Source organism: Saccoglossus kowalevskii, chromosome 5 (genome assembly GCF_978046115.1).
Source record: "Saccoglossus kowalevskii chromosome 5, keSacKowa6.1, whole genome shotgun sequence".
In the NCBI taxonomy this organism is placed as follows: Eukaryota; Metazoa; Hemichordata; class Enteropneusta; family Harrimaniidae; genus Saccoglossus; species Saccoglossus kowalevskii.
In genome coordinates this window covers 26144567-26164009 of record NC_140645.1, presented here as the reverse complement: position 1 = coordinate 26164009, position 19443 = coordinate 26144567, and the positions used below count along the sequence as shown (strand labels likewise).

The window sequence follows — 19443 nt, the reverse complement described above, 5'->3', positions numbered from 1 at the left end:
TTCTGGCTGGTATAAATATATTAAGTAATATGTTTTTGTACTGAAAAGACAGTACACAAATATCTTTTTTAATTAAATTTAACAGCTAATGGGAGCATATATGCTACAACCTCTGCTTACTTTTGACTAAATGTTTTTTAGCTCCGCTGTCGACTTTGTCGAGCGGAGCTTATCATATGAGTGATTGTCCGTCGGCGTCCGTCGTCGTCGTCGTCCGTCGTCGTCGTCCGTCGTCCGTCGTCCGTGTCAATGTTTTACTTTTTCGACTTCTTCTTGAAAACTACAAGCCTGAATGCTTTGATACTTGGTGTATATGTACCTTGGGTAGACCTCTCTTAGGTTTGTTCATTTCATGTTGATATCTTCAATTCTCTAATTTTGGTGAATATTTTTGTCATTTTTGGTAGAAAGTGATATTTTCGACTTCTTGTTAAAAACCGCAAGAGCAATTGCTTTGATATTACATATATAGGTACTACATGTGGACCTCTCTCAGATTTGTTCATTTTGTAATGATATCTTTAATTCTCTAATTTTGGTGAATATTTTTGTCATTTTTGTTAAAAAGTGATATTTTCGACTTCTTGTTAAAAATCGCAAGTTCAATTGCTTTGATACTACATATATAGGTACTACATGTGGACCTCTCTCAGATTTGTTCATTTCTTGATGATATCTTCAATTCTCTAATTTTGGTGAATATTTTTGTAATTTTTGGTAAAAAGTGATATTTTCGACTTCTTGTTAAAAACCAAGAGTTCAATTGCATTGATATTACATATATAGATACTACATGTAGACCTTTCTCAGATTTGTTCATTTCGTGATGATATCTTCAATTCTCTAATTTTGGTGAGTATTTTTGTCATTTTTGGTAAAAAGTGATATTTTCGACTTCTTGTTAAAAACTGTAAGTCCGATTGCTTTGATATTATATATATAGGTACTACATGTGGACCTCTCTCAGCTTTGTTCATTTTGTAATGATATCTTTAATTCTCTAATTTTGGTGAATATTTTTGTCATTTTTGGTAAAAAGTGATATTTTCGACTTCTTGTTAAAAATCGCAAGTCCAATTGCTTTGATACTACATATATAGGTACTACATGTGGACCTCTCTCAGATTTGTTCATTTCTTGATGATATCTTCAATTCTCTAATTTTGGTGAATATTTTTGTAATTTTTGGTAAAAAGTGATATTTTCGACTTCTTGTTAAAAACCAAGAGTTCAATTGCATTGATATTACATATATAGATACTACATGTAGACCTTTCTCAGATTTGTTCATTTCGTGATGATATCTTCAATTCTCTAATTTTGGTGAGTATTTTTGTCATTTTTGGTAAAAAGTGATATTTTCGACTTCTTGTTAAAAACTGTAAGTCCGATTGCTTTGATATTATATATATAGGTACTACATGTGGACCTCTCTCAGATTTGTTCATTTTGTGATGATATCTTCAATTCTCTAATTTTGGTGAATATTTTTGTCATTTTTGGTAAAAAGTGATATTTTCGACTTCTTGTTAAAAACCAAAAGTTCATTTGCTTTGATATTACATATATAGATACTACATGTAGACCTTTCTCAGATTTGTTCATTTCCTGATGATATCTTCAATTCTCTAATTTTGGTGAATATTTTTGTCATTTTTGGTAGAAAGTGATATTTTCGACTTCTTGTTAAAAACTGCAAGTCCGATTGCTTTGATACTATACATATTGTTCATTTTCTAATGATGTCTTCTGTTCTTTAATTGAAATGTGCATCGCTAACAGCGGAGCTATCTCAGCCGACAGGCTGCTTGTTGGTGAGTATTTTTGTCATTTTTGGTAAAAAGTGATATTTTCGACTTCTTGTTAAAAACTGTAAGTCCGATTGCTTTGATATTATATATATAGGTACTACATGTGGACCTCTCTCAGATTTGTTCATTTTGTGATGATATCTTCAATTCTCTAATTTTGGTGAATATTTTTGTCATTTTTGGTAAAAAGTGATATTTTCGACTTCTTGTTAAAAACCAAAAGTTCATTTGCTTTGATATTACATATAAAGATACTACATGTAGACCTTTCTCAGATTTGTTCATTTCCTGATGATATCTTCAATTCTCTAATTTTGGTGAATATTTTTGTCATTTTTGGTAGAAAGTGATATTTTCGACTTCTTGTTAAAAACTGCAAGTCCGATTGCTTTGATAATATACATATTGTTCATTTTCTAATGATGTCTTCTGTTCTTTAATTGAAATGTGCATCGCTAACAGCAGAGCTATCTCAGCCGACAGGCTGCTTGTTTGTTTTTTTCAGGTGCAGAGCCAGAATTTTTTTTTCGAAAAGCAAAGCCACTGAAACTGCATATATTACAAAAGCATACTATTCGGTGCATGTCTGACAATTGTATAAAGTTTTGCAGGTCGTCTTTTTTTTTTAAGAAGTGCTGTCAACCAAAGCATAAATATGTGTTTCTCTGTACATAAAAGTTCAATTTCACACGATTTGTTAATATTAATGTATGATAATAAAAACTTGATAATATTCTTCTGGATTCTTGCACTTTATTTGTATCATTGTCATATGAGAAGTACTCTTGTCCTTATTTAGAGATATTGAAACTAATTCAGGGCCACAAACTACATGTAGATCTGTACATGAAGTACATGGGAAGTAAAGTTGTTGACACAGGTAATGTACACCAAGGATTGTCATTCATGACCTGTTTGATTGGAGGCCATTTTTCCCTCAAAAATCTAAAAAAAACAAGCTTTTTCTAGCTGTTAACAGCTTTTTCTCAGATATGTGTCATCCCGTTTTGTTCAAAGTTGGTACAGGGACAGGTAATAATTGTTTACAAGTGCACATCGCATTATATGTTTAACAAGTTATAAATTGTCTCAGAAAAGCCAAATGAATAAATTTTTACCCCACCCCCTAAAATTGTAACACATCAATTCTGAACATTTAATAACAGAATTTTAATACAGCTCATAATGAATTAATTCACTCTGACACAAACTAAGTTCAATATAAGTTTTTAAATTTTTTTCTGAGCGGGGGCTATGACATGACATGACATGTCATGTCTTGTTAGTTACCTAATTTGCATGATAATGAGCTAATTTTTAGTCATGAATGTTCCACCGATTTCTAATGAACCATTCATTGGATTTTGATGAAACTTGGCACATAGATGCACAGATGTTTTGGGTGAAAATTCGTGATTATTAATTACCTAATTTGCATAATGATTAGTCAATTTTCAGCTTTTCTACTGACATCTCAAGTACTAATCATCACATTTCAATGAAACTGACCTGATAGTATTTATAGTAATATCAGTACATATTAATTACCTAATTTTCAGCTTTTGATATCTCAAGTACTAACTATCACAGTTCTATGAAACTTGGTACATAGATCCTCTAGGACATGCAGAGACCTGATTAGTTTGGGGATAAATATTTGTGCATATTAATCACCTAAATTGCATAATTAGTTAATTTTCAGCTTTTCCACTGATATCTAAAGTACTACCGGGGTAGTCATCACATTTCAATGAAAGGACATATATCATCTAGGACTATGCCGAGACATGATTAGTTTTGGGGTGAATAATTGTGCATATTAATTACCTTATTTGCTTAATTGACCAATTTTAAACTTTCACACTGATATCTCAACTACTAATCATCACATTTCAATGAAACTTGGTACATGCTCTAGGACAATACAAGGACCTGATTAGTTTTAGGTTAAAATCTGCTCATATTAATTTCTTAATTAGCATAATAATTCATAATTATCAATGAAACTTGGTACATAGATGATCTGTTACATTGCACAGACCTTATTAGTTTTACACTTAAATATGTTCAAAATAAATTCCTGATTTGCATGATTAGTTTTCAGCTTTTCCATCAATATTTCAAGTAGAGTACAAGTAATTAATTAATTTATGTGTCTCCAATACTCTCAGCACACATGAGTTTTTACTAAGCTTTTTTTTATTTTTGTTTGCTTTTATGAATACTTAAATTGAAATTTTGAAAAAAAAGTGGTCAGAAATGTTATTGTATATTATATCTTCAAACTGTAAAAATTGCATTCCATTATAAAGAGCCATCACTGAAATACCGGGTCACAAAGTTGAAGATCAGTGAAAACACTTTACAGTTACTGTTTATAAATCTTGGCCAGGCACATTGACAAATGTTGTCTAAATATAGCTCAGTTGTCAGGCTTCTGGATAAATGGGTCGTACCATTACGAATATCAGTGGGAAACTGGAGGGGGGTCAGGGCTACATTTTGATGGGAATTATAGTGGTGATACTAAAACAAACCCAGGTCCTGGTAATATCCAATAACCTAAATTAACAAAGAAGTCAAGTTGTTATTAAAGGTACATCAAGGTTTACTAGATTTATTTATTCAGTTTCTTGAGCATGTATACATGTATGAGATTTTGGTCATGGGTCAATGGAAGTTTTCAATTATCAGTACAATACTAGATTAAGGAAAATCACTTTATGATGAGTTGTACCCACATAGAGTACATATTAATTCATCTGTTCCATGTATTATTTTAACATGAGTATTTTATAATTAAATAACGGGGACTGTGTCATTCATGTCTTGTTCACTCTCAATTACTAACTATGCTTTTGATCCATAATGCTTTATTTTTGGCATGAATAAAATTTCCCCTAAGTCCAACTTGGGCTATGTCATCGACAATGACTTGTATTTAATTAATTTTCAATAAGAAACCTATCATTTATTATTTCTGTTTGTCCTATTTACAGATGCTCCTGAAATAACTATTCCTTCATTAAAGCATGTGACAGAAGGTGAAACACTATCCATAGACTGTGCAGTAGATTCCAATCCATCCACTTCTAGTATAACATGGTGGAAAGGTAATACAGAGATATCTTCTAGTTATCAACTGAGAATATCCAACATAGGTAAAGATGAGCGTGGTAGTTATATCTGCAAGGCTACTAACCAATTATTTACTGGTACACAAACTGAGACAGGAACAACTACAGTGGATGTACAGTGTAAGTGAATAGCATTTTCTAGTCTCTGGGTTGTACTCTATCTGACCACAAAAAATATGGAATCTTATCCATATTGGGAATATGCGATTATTATAACCTAGTTTTCAATGACTCTGACATTTTGATATTTCTTGACAATGACAGATTACTGTACCTGTATACCTCTTGTGTAGCAGAATGGCATTTTACTCTTCTCAAAACTTATATTTTATAACTCTTGATTTACGACATTATCATTTACTCTCCCTACTATCTTGCTATCGCAGCTTCAACTTTCCACCAGGATTAAAATATTTTGATAATCCATAATATTTTAGTATAAAGATCTAGAGCTTGTTTTTCTTTGCATTAATCTGCCTATTACTATTCATTTTAATTTTCTCTAGTACTGTATACATGTTCTTATATCAAGCTAAAATATTATCTTGTCATATAATTGTTTAATTGCAAAGTAGAGTTATTTAAATTGTATTCCCTTTCTCAAAATTAAGTTTACTGAGATATATTTCACTACATGTGTAACTTTGACTACTGTAAATGTGTTGTAATTGTTGACACTGAAATATTGGACTAGCAGAATTATTAGTACATTGAGTCATCATTAGCGCACATTCAAAAGTAATTGTATTTATAAATCTACTGCATGTTGATCACAATTTTAACATATTTTAAAATTTGTTGTTTTGATGCACAGATCCTCCTGAGTCATTATCAATAAGCCAAAGCAACAATGGTAAAGTGATTGAAGGCAATACATTGACAGCAACCTGTACAGCTGATAGTAATCCAGCATCTACATATACATGGAAATCACCAACAAATGATCAGATAACTACATCATCACAATTAACAGTTAATAATATTCAGAGATAAATCTGGTGTATATACATGTATTGCTAAGAGTGTATCACATGATGGAGACAGAAGTGTATCAACTACAATTAGTATAGATGTACAATGTAAGTATATCACAATTAATAATATTCAGAGAGATAAATCTGGAGTATATACATGTATTGCTAAGAGTGCATTACATGATGGAGATAGAAGTGGATCAACTACAATTAGTATAGATGTACAATGCAAGTATATCACAATTAATAATATTCAGAGAGATAAATCTGGAGTATATACATGTATTGCTAAGAGTGCATTACATGATGGAGACAGAAGTGTATCAACTACAATTAGTACAGATGTACAATGTATGTATATCACAATTAATAATATTCAGAGAGATAAATCTGGAGTATATACATGTATTGCTAAAAGTGCATTACATGATGGAGATAGAAGTGCATCAACTGCAATTAGTATAGATGTACAATGTAAGTATATCACAATTAATAATATTCAGAAAGATAAATCTGGAGTACCGGTATATACATGTATTCTAAGAGTGCATTACATGATGGAGATAGAAGTGCATCAACTACAATTAGTATAGATGTACAATGTAAGTATATCACAATTAATAATATTCAGAGAGATAAATCTGGAGTATATACATGTATTGCTAAGAGTGTATTACACGATGGAGACAGAAGTGCATCAACTACAATTAGTATAGATGTACAATGTAAGTATACCACAATTAATAATATTCAGATAGTTAAATCTGGAGTATATACATGTATTACTAAGAGTGCATTACATGATGGAGATAGAAGTGCATCAACTACAATTAGTATAGATGTACAATGTAAGTATATCACAATTAATAATATTCAGAGAGATAAATCTGGAGTATATACATGTATTACTAAGAGTGCATTACATGATGGAGATAGAAGTGCATCAACTACAATTAGTATAGATGTACAATGTAAGTATATCACAATTAATAATATTCAGAGAGATAAATCTGGAGTATATACATGTATTGCTAAGAGTGTATTACACGATGGAGACAGAAGTGCATCAACTACAATTAGTATAGATGTACAATGTAAGTATACCACAATTAATAATATTCAGATAGATAAATCTGGAGTATATACATGTATTACTAAGAGTGCATTACATGATGGAGATAGAAGTGCATCAACTACAATTAGTATAGATGTACAATGTAAGTATATCACAATTAATAATATTCAGAGAGATAAATCTGGAGTATATACATGTATTGCTAAGAGTGCATCACATGATGGAGACAGAAGTGCATCAACTACAATTAGTATAGATGTACAATGTAAGTATATCACAATTAATAATATTCAGAGATAAATCTGGAGTATATACATGTATTGCTAAGAGTACATTACATGATGGAGACAGAAGTGAGCAACTACGATTAGTATAGATGTACAATGTAAGTATATCACAATTAATAATATTCAGAGAGATAAATCTGGAGTATAGACATGTATTGCTAAGAGTGTATTACACGATGGAGACAGAAGTGCATCAACTACAATTAGTATAGATGTACAATGTAAGTATATCACAATTAATAATATTCAGAGATAAATCTGGTGTATATACATGTATTGCTAAGAGTGCATCACATGATGGAGACAGAAGTGTATCAACTACAATTAGTATAGATGTACAATGTAAGTATATCACAATTAATAATATTCAGAGAGATAAATCTGGAGTATATACATGTATTGCTAAGAGTGCATTACATGATGGTGACAGAAGTGCATCAACTACAATTAGTATAGATGTACAATGTAAGTATATCACAATTAATAATATTCAGAGAGATAAATCTGGAGTATATACATGTATTGCTAAGAGTGTATTACACGATGGAGATAGAAGTGCATCAACAACAATTAGTATAGATGTACAATGCAAGTATATCACAATTAATAATATTCAGAGAGATAAATCTGGAGTATATACATGTATTGCTAAGAGTGCATTACATGATGGAGACAGAAGTGTATCAACTACAATTAGTATAGATGTACAATGTAAGTATATCACAATTAATAATATTCAGAGAGATAAATCTGGAGTATATACATGTATTGCTAAGAGTGCATTACAGGATGGAGACAGAAGTGTATCAACTACAATTAGTATAGATGTACAATGTAAGTATATCACAATTAATAATATTCAGAGAGATAGATCTGGAGTATATACATGTATTGCTAAGAGTGCATTACATGATGGAGACAGAAGTGTATCAACTACAATTAGTATAGACGTACAATGTGAGTATATCACAATTAATAATATACAGAGAGATAAATCTGGAGTATATACATGTATTGCTAAGAGTGCATTACATGATGGAGACAGAAGTGCATCAACTACAATTAGTATAGATGTACAATGTATGTATATCACAATTATATGTATAATAATTACAAAGATACCTCAAAGTATGCCGCGCATCAACCTCTGCTGTATGTCAGTCGATACTCCTGTACTGTCTTCGTGCATGCTTTGAGGTATCTTCGTAATAACCTTATAATATTCAGGGAGATGAATCTGGAGTATATACATGTATTGCTAAGAGTGCATTACAGGATGGAGACAGAAGTGAATGTGTTTGTGTACGCGTGCATGCATGCATGTGTGTGTGCGGTAGCACATGTCTTTAGATTTGGCAGCTGCATTCCATTTGTGACACGCACAATATGAGTGCATTTTCACAACACATTATGTATTGATGCATGTTCAGTATTGAGCTACAAGGAGGAATAGCTATAGAATCTTAAAATTTGGCATATTGGTAATTCACATGGCATAACAATTTTTAGGGACAAAATGTTAAAGGTCACTATGGCATTCATCATGAATATCGTCCTGACGTCACCTCATTTTATTATGATTTTCACTTGATTTGTGGGACTGGAAAATTGGTATCTTGCTTTAACTTAGTATAGTCATTCCTATTTCAGCAACCGACCTGAACACATTTTCCACAGTATTCATTTGCCGTCAGTGAATCTGATCATTTACTGATAATTTTACCCCAAAACACTGACATTCAACATAGGAAAAGCTAAGTTAACTTGTGCTACATGGAGACCAGTCCACCTCATTGATTCTACTATGATGCACAATGCAACTAGGGTCAATGCTAAATCGTCCATCCAATAAGAAAATTTTAGAACACGCCAGTAATATCAATGATCTCATTAAAGCCTGAATCACTACAGCACTTGCTTCATTTCAGCCTGTAAACAACATCACTTAATCTCAAACTTCAATCAGTTTGGAAAATCAGTGTCACAGCACCACTCGCTAACATGTAATCTCCAACTCGCCATTCAAGTGTTTGTCTTCTACTGATAATTGATTTAGCAATTGAACTACATTTGTACTTTGTTGCACATGAGCTGTAATCCAACATTTAACCACATATATGTAAACAAACAGGGCCCTTACCACAGGGCCATTCGGCTTTCTATGCCAGCAGGACCATCAGCTGCCATTCTCCCTACAAATCTTCATAACAATAATAATCTTTATTGCGTTTAAATCCCTATTAGGATTTTGAATAAATTGCGATACAGATGCGTAGAAAGACAAACAATTTCATTGTACCTAGTGATCTGCATCTCGACACACTCAGACTTTGAAAAGAAACATTAACCAGACATACATGGAATTGCATCATTTATGATCCAGCTATGCATCTTGGTCTCAGTGCTTCTCTGTTTTCCATGCCTAAAGACCATTCTACTTTCCGTCAGAATCCATCCACTTACTAATTACTCTCGTTTTATCGTATCAAAGGCCGAAATTAATCAACCTGAAGCTTGGCTTGCCTATGATAAATCGCTCACATGAAAGCAGCATGATATCCATCAATCAATTGGAAGATCTCCAATCCTTAAATAGACTTTGTTTATTTTCAACAATACCCACAACTCATCATTCCGACATGTCTTTATGAGGCAGGAAAGGACATGGAGTGCATCATTAACCAGCAAATCATCGCAAACCCATACTACCGTGTAACACTGTACATATCGTCTGCAATATCAGCTCAGATCTGTTGAAGATTCAACAATAGTACATGCAGCAGTCCCTATCAAGCTGAAAGCATTAACAAATGCCTCTGCCACCGACCACAGTTAATTAATTCGCAGTGGTGGAGCTAACCCAACATCAACCACCACTCAAACTACACACTTTAGCATTATCCTTACATGACCACCCAGACAAAGAGTTTACTGCAACATCTCAGAGGGAGAAGGGTCAAAGGCCTCTTATCTATGTTCATATTCCTCAAGATTGAACTTGATATAGTAAAAATGGTCATTAGGGTACCAAACGACAAGTTACATGACCTACTAAAAGTACTTTCCACTTGGCTCCATAAAACCTCCAGCATGAAACGAGAGCTCTTGTCGATGATTGACACCTTGAGCTTTGCTTGGATGCATTTTCTTTTGCTGCTTGATTAACCTCATCACATACATTGCCAACATTAATGGTATGGCAGCATGGACTGAAAGTTTCAACTAGATGTTCAGTGGTGGTACAATTTTCCACCATCTTGGAATGATTCTGCATCATTCTTAGAATCACACTGGTCATCTGCTCTGAAGCTTGAACTTTTAACAGATGCATCAGCCTCCATGGGTTGTGCAGGATTCTACATTGACCATTGGTTCACCATATCATGGCCAGCAACTTTTCCAAACCACCATCAAGTGGAAAGAAATTTATCCTATTTTCATCGCTTGTTTATTCATATTAGACATGTCAATCATTACAAGCCCGAATCTGGCAGGTAATGTGAGGGTGCTTACACTGATGGCAAGTCTGTTGGGATTTCGCGGTTACATGACTTTCATGTTCACCCCCTCATCTACGCAATTTATGTTTAATTTTCAAGAATTTTTCATCGGAATTGCAACAGACTGTAAGCAAGTCTAGATTTTCATCAAAAATTACCTCTCCCAGCAACATTGACAGAACAACTGAGCATGCTCAGAATAAATTGATTCGGTTAGATTCAGATTCATAAATTTATTGATTCCAGATTTACAAGTTTTACAACTGAGCATGCTCAGAATAAATTGATTTGGTTAGATTCAGATCCAGATTCACAAGTTTTACCTAATGTATTTGATCCTAAATTAATCGATAATAGAAATATCCAAAATTACCTCTCCCAACAACACTGAGAGAACAACTGAGCATGCTCAGAATAAATAATTAGGTTAGATGATAATGCTAGGGTTTTCAGTGATGAAATGACCTTGATCTGCATTGGTGACAGTAATGGACCACAGTCTGGTTGACTCTCGTGTGGGAAGCACACAAAGGGGGTCTTTGCAGTTAATTTGTCTGTGTGTATGTATGTATGTATGTATGTGTGTGCATGTGTATATGTATGTCTGTTCCACTGTATCTCAAGAACCATATATCGATTTTTGATGAAACTTAGTGCATATCTATGGGCCAATGTGCAGATTTGATTAGGTTTTGGTAAACATCCATGCTTATTAGCCCCCGCCGGATCTGCGATCCGGGCGGGGGGGGTATTAATTTGGGTCGTGTCTGTGCAATGTGTGTGCACATTTTCAGCTTTTTCTCACACGTGTGATCCAATTCAGTTCAGAGTTGGTACAGAGACAGAAATTGATCGTGCTATTGTGCACATCAAGTTATTTTTTCGATTCTTCAAAGTTTCACTGTGTTTTCCTTGATTTTTAACATTTTTCCTTCAAAATCCGACTTTTCCCGAAATTACCCGAGTTTAATCCGAGTTTTGATGACGCTTACGCAGTTCTCGTCTCGGTGGAAATCAGTCAATTTTGTGAGGATATTGTATCCCGGAATTGTATCTTTATTTGCGCAACGCTTCTATGGACAAAATTGTGTCTCGTCAATTTCAAAGGTAAGAAACTGTGCTTGTTATGGTATTTATACACTTTTTATTATCGTTTGTGTCTCGGGTTTGGTGATCGTGAGAAACTATTGCTAACCTGGCGAGAGTTTCGCCAGAAAAACTGCCTTTTTATTATGGTTGTAGGAACTGATTATGTATTGTGTAAATTGAAAGTTTACCTCGTGACTTAAGAAGTTTGCAGTGCTCTCACCGGGATTCAAACGTCGTGGTGGTGTCGGCGCAATGCTGCTCTGAGACGCTTGCCAGACTCTGCCTCACTCAAAATCATTATCGCCATGCTTGATTTCCGCAACATTTACATTTGTTTATGATTTCCACAGCTATTGTTCTATGAGATGCGTCCTCGCTGTTCATAAACAGCCATAAACAAGTTTAGTTGGGTCGGCATGTACTCAATGAAAGTGTTGGTTTATTTACGTAATCCACTGATCACGCAATAGGCGAAGTTAAAAATATGTCGCTACTCAGGAGAGCTTGCCCACAACGCTAAATGTCCCAATATAAACGTACCGGAACGTTTATTTTTTCCACAGAAAAATTCCACCCGGCACATTTTTATTTGGGACGGTACGTTTATTTATTTTTCTAAATCCGATTAAAAAAATCATGCCTTTTTCCCCATGAGAAACGAAGTCAAAAGATCGCACTAAAACATCGGTAAATCTGGTCTTTCGTGTTGCTTTCACCATGAGGTCGCTGAACTGTCATATTTAAATGCTTTATGGTAATTTGAGCACATGGGCACCATCCAGCATTTTGATTGGTTGATTAGCGACTTGACCTATCTGGTCAATAAACACGCGTCGTGGGCATGGATAACATTGCGGATATTGTCTCATGGAGCGTTAACATGTAACCGAAAACATTTGCTTACGATAAAACTAAGTTGAATTTTACTTGCTTTTCATAACAATTCAACGAATTTATTTTTTGTACGTTAATATAATCACTACTGAGTACTAATCAACAATTACAACACTTCGAAAACGAGTAAGCTACCGTACCGTGATCATTTGCTACCAACAAAAAAATAATGCATAATAAATATAGTGAATATTTTTTGTTGTCATGTGAACAGTTTTTTTGATTGACTGTAATTTTCCAACATTTCATGACTTCTATTGTAGCACCAAATTATGGCCTTTCACTCCTCCTTGACGTCTATTTAAACGATTATACAGCATCTTGTCGCCAGCCACGAATGTCACACTAGACAAACTTGATCGATACTGCCGACCATTCCATGCATTTTTTATCGACGCACGACGACACGCAAATTGAGAAAAGTATTGTCCTTGCAACAATTTCGCGCAATACATCACCACTATACAGTGACTGATTTAATTTTTATTCAACATTAAAACAAACTACAGTGAGTTGTTCTATGGTCGTATAAAAATAAAATAAACTACATTAAGATACAGTAAAGTTAACCAACTAAACAGAATGCTAAATAAAACTAAATAATATTACAAACACATATAGAATCACAATAAACTTGTACGATCGCATTAGAGTCATAACTATGGAAAGAATATTTTTATATTTGGTGGAGCTGCTCATATATCATCTGCATACATTTTTGTATGTATTGTGCAGTTTCCCAGCCAGTCAGACTCGAGTAGTGATTGGTTTGCTACTTCATTACATCTTGCAGCCTTTCAAACAGTATATTGCTACACATGCATGCATCAATTGTTGTCCATGTATATTCTTAATTGCTCAGTGAAAACTTGCAATTTCTTTCTGGCTGGTATAAATATATTAAGTAATATGTTTTCGTACTGAAAAGACAGTACACAAATATCTTTTTTAATTAAATTTAACAGCTAATGGGAGCATATATGCTACAACCTCTGCTTACTTTTGACTAAATGTTTTTTAGCTCCGCTGTCGACTTTGTCGAGCGGAGCTTATCATATGAGTGATTGTCCGTCGGCGTCCGTCGTCGTCGTCGTCCGTCGTCGTCGTCCGTCGTCCGTCGTCCGTGTCAATGTTTTACTTTTTCGACTTCTTCTTGAAAACTACAAGCCTGAATGCTTTGATACTTGGTGTATATGTACCTTGGGTAGACCTCTCTTAGGTTTGTTCATTTCATGTTGATATCTTCAATTCTCTAATTTTGGTGAATATTTTTGTAATTTTTGGTAAAAAGTGATATTTTCGACTTCTTGTTAAAAACCGCAAGAGCAATTGCTTTGATATTACATATATAGGTACTACATGTGGACCTCTCTCAGATTTGTTCATTTTGTAATGATATCTTTAATTCTCTAATTTTGGTGAATATTTTTGTCATTTTTGTTAAAAAGTGATATTTTCGACTTCTTGTTAAAAATCGCAAGTTCAATTGCTTTGATACTACATATATAGGTACTACATGTAGACCTCTCTCAGATTTGTTCATTTCTTGATGATATCTTCAATTCTCTAATTTTGGTGAATATTTTTGTAATTTTTGGTAAAAAGTGATATTTTCGACTTCTTGTTAAAAACCAAGAGTTCAATTGCATTGATATTACATATATAGATACTACATGTAGACCTTTCTCAGATTTGTTCATTTCGTGATGATATCTTCAATTCTCTAATTTTGGTGAGTATTTTTGTCATTTTTGGTAAAAAGTGATATTTTCGACTTCTTGTTAAAAACTGTAAGTCCGATTGCTTTGATATTATATATATAGGTACTACATGTGGACCTCTCTCAGCTTTGTTCATTTTGTAATGATATCTTTAATTCTCTAATTTTGGTGAATATTTTTGTCATTTTTGGTAAAAAGTGATATTTTCGACTTCTTGTTAAAAATCGCAAGTCCAATTGCTTTGATACTACATATATAGGTACTACATGTGGACCTCTCTCAGATTTGTTCATTTCTTGATGATATCTTCAATTCTCTAATTTTGGTGAATATTTTTGTAATTTTTGGTAAAAAGTGATATTTTCGACTTCTTGTTAAAAACCAAGAGTTCAATTGCATTGATATTACATATATAGATACTACATGTAGACCTTTCTCAGATTTGTTCATTTCGTGATGATATCTTCAATTCTCTAATTTTGGTGAGTATTTATGTCATTTTTGGTAAAAAGTGATATTTTCGACTTCTTGTTAAAAACTGTAAGTCCGATTGCTTTGATATTATATATATAGGTACTACATGTGGACCTCTCTCAGATTTGTTCATTTTGTGATGATATCTTCAATTCTCTAATTTTGGTGAATATTTTTGTCATTTTTGGTAAAAAGTGATATTTTCGACTTCTTGTTAAAAACCAAAAGTTCATTTGCTTTGATATTACATATATAGATACTACATGTAGACCTTTCTCAGATTTGTTCATTTCCTGATGATATCTTCAATTCTCTAATTTTGGTGAATATTTTTGTCATTTTTGGTAGAAAGTGATATTTTCGACTTCTTGTTAAAAACTGCAAGTCCGATTGCTTTGATACTATACATATTGTTCATTTTCTAATGATGTCTTCTGTTCTTTAATTGAAATGTGCATCGCTAACAGCAGAGCTATCTCAGCCGACAGGCTGCTTGTTTGTTTTTTTCAGGTGCAGAGCCAGAATTTTTTTCTCGAAAAGCAAAGCCACTGAAACTGCATATATTACAAAAGCATACTATTCGCTGCATGTCTGACAATTGTATAAAGTTTTGCAGGTCGTCTTTTTTTTTAAGAAGTGCTGTCAACCAAAGCATAAATATGTGTTTCTCTGTACATAAAAGTTCAATTTCACACGATTTGTTAATATTAATGTATGATAATAAAAACTTGATAATATTCTTCTGGATTCTTGCACTTTATTTGTATCATTGTCATATGAGAAGTACTCTTGTCCTTATTTAGAGATATTGAAACTAATTCAGGGCCACAAACTACATGTAGATCTGTACATGAAGTACATGGGAAGTAAAGTTGTTGACACAGGTAATGTACACCAAGGATTGTCATTCATGACCTGTTTGATTGGAGGCCATTTTTCCCTCAAAAATCTAAAAAAAACAAGCTTTTTCTAGCTGTTAACAGCTTTTTCTCAGATATGTGTCATCCAGTTTTGTTCAAAGTTGGTACAGGGACAGGTAATAATTGTTTACAAGTGCACATCGCATTATATGTTTAACAAGTTATAAATTGTCTCAGAAAAGCCAAATGAATAAATTTTTACCCCACCCCCTAAAATTGTAACACATCAATTCTGAACATTTAATAACAGAATTTTAATACAGCTCATAATGAATTAATTCACTCTGACACAAACTAAGTTCAATATAAGTTTTTAAATTTTTTTCTGAGCGGGGGCTATGACATGACATGACATGTCATGTCTTGTTAGTTACCTAATTTGCATGATAATGAGCTAATTTTTAGTCATGAATGTTCCACCGATTTCTAAAGAACCATTCATTGGATTTTGATGAAACTTGGCACATAGATGCACAGATGTTTTGGGTGAAAATTCGTGATTATTAATTACCTAATTTGCATAATGATTAGTCAATTTTCAGCTTTTCTACTGACATCTCAAGTACTAATCATCACATTTCAATGAAACTGACCTGATAATATTTATAGTAATATCAGTACATATTAATTACCTAATTTTCAGCTTTTGATATCTCAAGTACTAACTATCACAGTTCTATGAAACTTGGTACATAGATCCTCTAGGACATGCAGAGACCTGATTAGTTTTGGGATAAATATTTGTGCATATTAATCACCTAAATTGCATAATTAGTTAATTTTCAGCTTTTCCACTGATATCTAAAGTACTACCGGGGTAGTCATCACATTTCAATGAAAGGACATATATCATCTAGTACTATGCCGAGACATGATTAGTTTTGGGGTGAATAATTGTGCATATTAATTACCTTATTTGCTTAATTGACCAATTTTAAACTTTCACACTGATATCTCAACTACTAATCATCACATTTCAATGAAACTTGGTACATGCTCTAGGACAATACAAGGACCTGATTAGTTTTAGGTTAAAATCTGCTCATATTAATTTCTTAATTAGCATAATAATTCATAATTATCAATGAAACTTGGTACATAGATGATCTGTTACATTGCACAGACCTTATTAGTTTTACACTTAAATATGTTCAAAATAAATTCCTGATTTGCATGATTAGTTTTCAACTTTTCCATCAATATTTCAAGTAGAGTACAAGTAATTAATTAATTTATGTGTCTCCAATACTCTCAGCACACATGAGTTTTTTCTAAGCTTTTTTTTATTTTTGTTTGCTTTTATGAATACTTAAATTGAAATTTTGAGAAAAAAGTGGTCAGAAATGTTATTGTATATTATATCTTCAAACTGTAAAAATTGCATTCCATTATAAAGAGCCATCACTGAAATACCGGGTCACAAAGTTGAAGATCAGTGAAAACACTTTACAGTTACTGTTTATAAATCTTGGCCAGGCACATTGACAAATGTTGTCTAAATATAGCTCAGTTGTCAGGCTTCTGGATAAATGGGTCGTACCATTACGAATATCAGTGGGGAAACTGGAGGGGGGTCAGGGCTACATTTTGATGGGAATTATAGTGGTGATACTAAAACAAACCCAGGTCCTGGTAATATCCAATAACCTAAATTAACAAAGAAGTCAAGTTGTTATTAAAGGTACATCAAGGTTTACTAGATTTATTTATTCAGTTTCTTGAGCATGTATACATGTATGAGATTTTGGTCATGGGTCAATGGAAGTTTTCAATCATCAGTACAATACTAGATTAAGGAAAATCACTTTATGATGAGTTGTACCCACATAGAGTACATATTAATTAATCTGTTCCATGTATTATTTTAACATGAGTATTTTATAATTAAATAACGGGGACTGTGTCATTCATGTCTTGTTCACTCTCAATTACTAACTATGCTTTTGATCCATAATGCTTTATTTTTGGCATGAATAAAATTTCCCCTAAGTCCAACTTGGGCTATGTCATCGACAATGACTTGTATTTAATTAATTTTCAATAAGAAACCTATCATTTATTATTTCTGTTTGTCCTATTTACAGATGCTCCTGAAATAACTATTCCTTCATTAAAGCATGTGACAGAAGGTGAAACACTATCCATAGACTGTGCAGTAGATTCCAATCCATTCACTTCTAGTATAACATGGTGGAAAGGTAATACAGAGATATCTTCTAGTTATCAACTGAGAATATCCAACATAGGTAAAGATGAGCGTGGTAGTTATATCTGCAAGGCTACTAACCAATTATTTACTGGTACACAAACTGAGACAGGAACAACTACAGTGGATGTACAGTGTAAGTGAATAGCATTTTCTAGTCTCTGGGTTGTACTCTATCTGACCACAAAAAATATGGAATCTTATCCATATTGGGAATATGCGATTATTATAACCTAGTTTTCAATGACTCTGACATTTTGATATTTCTTGACAATGACAGATTACTGTACCTGTATACCTCTTGTGTAGCAGAATGGCATTTTACTCTTCTCAAAACTTATATTTTATAACTCTTGATTTACGACATTATCATTTACTCTCCCTACTATCTTGCTATCGCAGCTTCAACTTTCCACCAGGATTAAAATATTTTGATAATCCATAATATTTTAGTATAAAGATCTAGAGCTTGTTTTTCTTTGCATTAATCTGCCTATTACTATTCATTTTATTTTTTTCTAGTACTGTATACATGTTCTTATATCAAGCTAAAATACTATCTTGTCATATAATTGTTTAATTGCAAAGTGGAGTTATTTAAATTGTATTCCCTTTCTCAAAATTAAGTTTACTGAGATATATTTCACTACATGTGTAACTTTGACTACTGTAAATGTGTTGTAATTGTTGACACTGAAATATTGGACTAGCAGAATTATTAGTACATTGAGTCATCATTAGCGCACATTCAAAAGTAATTGTATTTATAAATCTACTGCATGTTGATCACAATTTTAATATATTTTAAAATTTGTTGTTTTGATGCACAGATCCTCCTGAGTCATTATCAATAAGCCAAAGCAACAATGGTAAAGTGATTGAAGGCAATACATTGACAGCAACCTGTACAGCTGATAGTAATCCAGCATCTACATATACATGGAAATCACCAACAAATGATCAGATAACTACATCATCACAATTAACAGTTAATAATATTCAGAGAGATAAATCTGGAGTATATACATGTATTGCTAAAAGTGCATTACATGATGGAGACAGAAGTGGATCAACTACAATTAGTATAGATGTACAATGTAAGTATATCACAATTAATAATATTCAGAGATAAATCTGGAGTATATACATGTATTGCTAAGTGTGCATTACATGATGGAGATAGAAGTGCATCAACTACAATTAGTATAGATGTACAATGTAAGTATATCACAATTAATAATATTCAGAGAGATAAATCTGGAGTATGTACATGTATTGCTAAGAGTGCATTACATGATGGAGATAGAAGTGAATCAACTACAATTAGTATAGATGTACAATGTAAGTATATCACA

The 19443-nt window shown here is 32.9% G+C and overlaps 1 long non-coding RNA gene across 1 annotated transcript; it reads left to right on the top strand.

Moving 5' to 3' along the window:
* Window positions 1-4830: 4830 nt before the first annotated feature.
* LOC146745949 (uncharacterized) lies at window positions 4831-19071 on the top strand. Its single transcript, XR_014929425.1, has 4 exons — window positions 4831-5068; window positions 5763-6027; window positions 17967-18224; window positions 18919-19071. It is a non-coding gene; the product is annotated as an uncharacterized LOC146745949 (long non-coding RNA).
* The last annotated feature ends 372 nt before the right edge of the window (window positions 19072-19443 follow it).